Genomic DNA, 2,871 nt, shown 5'->3' on the forward strand with positions numbered 1-2,871 from the left:
AAGACGGACAGCTCCGGGCAAGGGCAGGAGGAGGGGCTCAGGAGCGCACGGCAAGGTTCTGGCTCTAATCACCGCCGGCCTCGGCAGTGGCTCCCAGCCTAGCGCCGCTGTCCTGCCCGCAGTCACGGACGGACCCGAGAGTCACCACCCGCATCGGCACGAAGGGCTCCAGAAGCGCCGAGCTTCTCAACCCCCCCCACGTGGGAGTAAACCGGGAGGACACGAGCTACCACGCTTGGCCTGAGGCTTGCAGTCCGGGAGAGACGACTCCGGCCGCACAGTGATGGGATTTAGGTTGGAATCCGCGGGCGAAGGCCCAAGAAAGAACTCTCGAGACGTTTTTATGCAAAAGGCGGTTTATTCAGAAGGAGGTGCCACGGGCGAGGGGCTCAGGGCCGGTGCGGAGTGACCCGTTAGAGCTTCTACTTTTTTGGGGGGAGGCAGGCTGGGGGGCATAGAGACAAAGGAAGTTTCCAAGGGAATTTTCTCAGGTCCAAGAGACACAGGATCTCAGACCTGGCTAGTGGCAAGCTAGGATGGCTCCTCCCGCCAGGAAGGCCTTGACATTAAGACAGTAGGGAGACCCTGGAGGAGCGTGACAGTCGTCCTGCCTCGGGTGCTTGTCACCGGACTGCAGGTCGTAAGGAAGTTTATTTTTGTCTACATTTCTTTTGTCTTTGTGAGGTGCAGACGCCCCTTGTGAACCACCCGCCCGACGGACCAGGGCGGCACCTCTGCCCTTTGTCTTTGCCACGGTCAGGCCGGGGCCCCCTGCGCCTCCGGCAACGCCTCTCCTGGCCTCCGCCTCCAGCCCTGGGAACGCCGGGCAGCCCTCTCGGGCCGGGCAGGCTGCGGCCAGGCTCTCCATGGGCTGGAGGCTGACTTCCGCATGGTTTCTGCGTTGGCCGAGATTTTATCTCCTTGTTAGGGAGCCTCCTCCCCCTTCAGGAGACGGGCAGGCAGGTGGGGGAGGCCGTCAGCCCCGCACCTCCTGTCCTGGGTGGGCTGGGGCCCTCCCTACACCGGGTGCCCAGCCCCTTGGCCTGCTGCCTTCCGGGCTAGAGGATCCCAACATCTCGGGGCTCCTCACGAGCCGCCGGCGGCCTGGGCCGGGCTGGGCCCTACTGGGGGGCGTAAATCAGTTCTGAGGAAAAGGGTACTGGAGGGACGCACGGCCTTGTTCCCACCTGAAGCCCACCCGAGCACCTCCACGGAAATGACATCCCCTCCCTCAACACACACGCGTAACATGCACGACACCCACCCACACTCTGCACACAATACCCAGCACGACACACACAACACACACGTACACCAGAAGCCTACATGCAACATGGCACACGTGCACGTGCACACGACTCCCCCGACACCTTGCAAGCCAGGAGGCCTTCCTGCCAGGGGTGGCCAGCAGCTGGGCAATGCAGGAGGGGAGGCCGTTCACCCACAGCACAGAAAGGAGAGCGGGTTGCAGGACTGAAGGGTGCGTGTTCCTGACTGTGTAGGAGGGCCAGGAGGGCCGGGACCGCATCTGGGACAGACAGACAGACCCACTCTGACTCAGGCCAATCAGCCTTCCCGAGCCCAAGCCCAGGAGCCTCCCTCAGACAGGAGCGTGTCCAGGGCGGGGTGGGGGCAGGGGGACGGGCCTGGGACCTTGTCCTGGGTGGCGCCTGGAGGCCCTGGACGAGGAGGCTGGGGACGGGCCGGAGACGGAGTGCGCTGTGGCCCCAGGATCATCTGATGTGCAGTGGGGACCTCGGACCAGGGTCTACGTGCAGATTTGTGACAGCCTGCATGAGTGCTGATTTCCTGTTTGTGACCCTGGTTATGTTAGTGCTGGGGAAGCTGAGTGAAGGAAATATAGGAACTGTGTACTATTTTTGAAACTTGGTTCTAAGTGTGAACAGGTTTTAGGATCAAAGGCTGAGCCGTCTTCAAAGCAGGCTTGTTAGGGACCACCCTAACCTGGGAGCTACGACGACAGACCCAGACGGCAGCAGACGAGGCAGCAGAGGCGTCTCCCCTGTCCCTGAGCCCCAGCAATCACAGGAAACTGGCAGAAGGGAGAGAAGTGTAACAACTTGGTAACCGTGAGCCTTGAACAAACCTGAGCCTTGAACAAACCTGACTAGCACAGTGTCTTCGCAATCTGCTTCTGCGCACGCTCGTGTGCTTCTAACTGTGTTTCCCAAAACTCTGCACCAGGTACCAGTCCCCTCTTATTGCGAAAGTTCTTGCTACTGTAAAACCACTTGCTCCCCCTCCCCTAGTGCTGTGATTGGTGGTGTCAAACCTCATCAGAAACAAAGAACTCTAAAACCCATAGGTTCCCGCCAAAGTAACATGTATGTGTAAAGATACTCCTATAAGGTGCTATAATCTGTAATTGGCTGACTAATAAATGATGTGTTCCTCAAACCCTTAAAAACCCCGTGCTCAGCCCAGCGGGTCGATCTCCGGGTACTTCCCACACCCGGGAGGAGCCTTTCAGCCGAACTGAAATAATCGGTAATGAAACTCTCTATAACTCTCCGTCTGATGCTGGCGGAGTGAGTTCGATCTCAGTGGGATACAACAGGCGGAGCTCCGCGCAGCCCTTGTCGGGATGGGGCTGCGGTCCCCTGGAGAAAACACCTCAGATGGATAAAAACTCACATTCCAAACGCAGAACCTCACAATTTAAGAAGAAACATAGGAAAACCTCTTCCTGTATTAACAGAAAGTACTTAGAAGGAGCCACTAATGCTTTTCAGAATTCGAACAGCCACAGACTCGGCCTGGACTCGGGGGCGGCGATGAGAAAGAAAAGACACGACCCGACACACTTTCCATCATCAGCACCGGTTCTCACGAGGGACCTGTTCCAAAGCC

At 58.4% G+C, this 2,871-nt stretch overlaps 1 long non-coding RNA gene across 1 annotated transcript in view; it reads right to left on the bottom strand.

The window, feature by feature from the left end:
- Positions 1 to 2,678: 2,678 nt before the first annotated feature.
- LOC115278950 overlaps positions 2,679 to 2,871 on the bottom strand; it is an 11,084-nt gene continuing 10,891 nt past the window's right edge. Inside the window, exon 2 of the long non-coding RNA XR_003903129.1 lies at positions 2,679 to 2,858. This is a non-coding gene — a long non-coding RNA (uncharacterized LOC115278950). The remainder of the gene's footprint in view (positions 2,859 to 2,871) is intronic.

This window comes from Suricata suricatta, chromosome 15 (assembly GCF_006229205.1).
Source record: "Suricata suricatta isolate VVHF042 chromosome 15, meerkat_22Aug2017_6uvM2_HiC, whole genome shotgun sequence".
NCBI lineage: Eukaryota > Metazoa > Chordata > Mammalia > Carnivora > Herpestidae > Suricata > Suricata suricatta.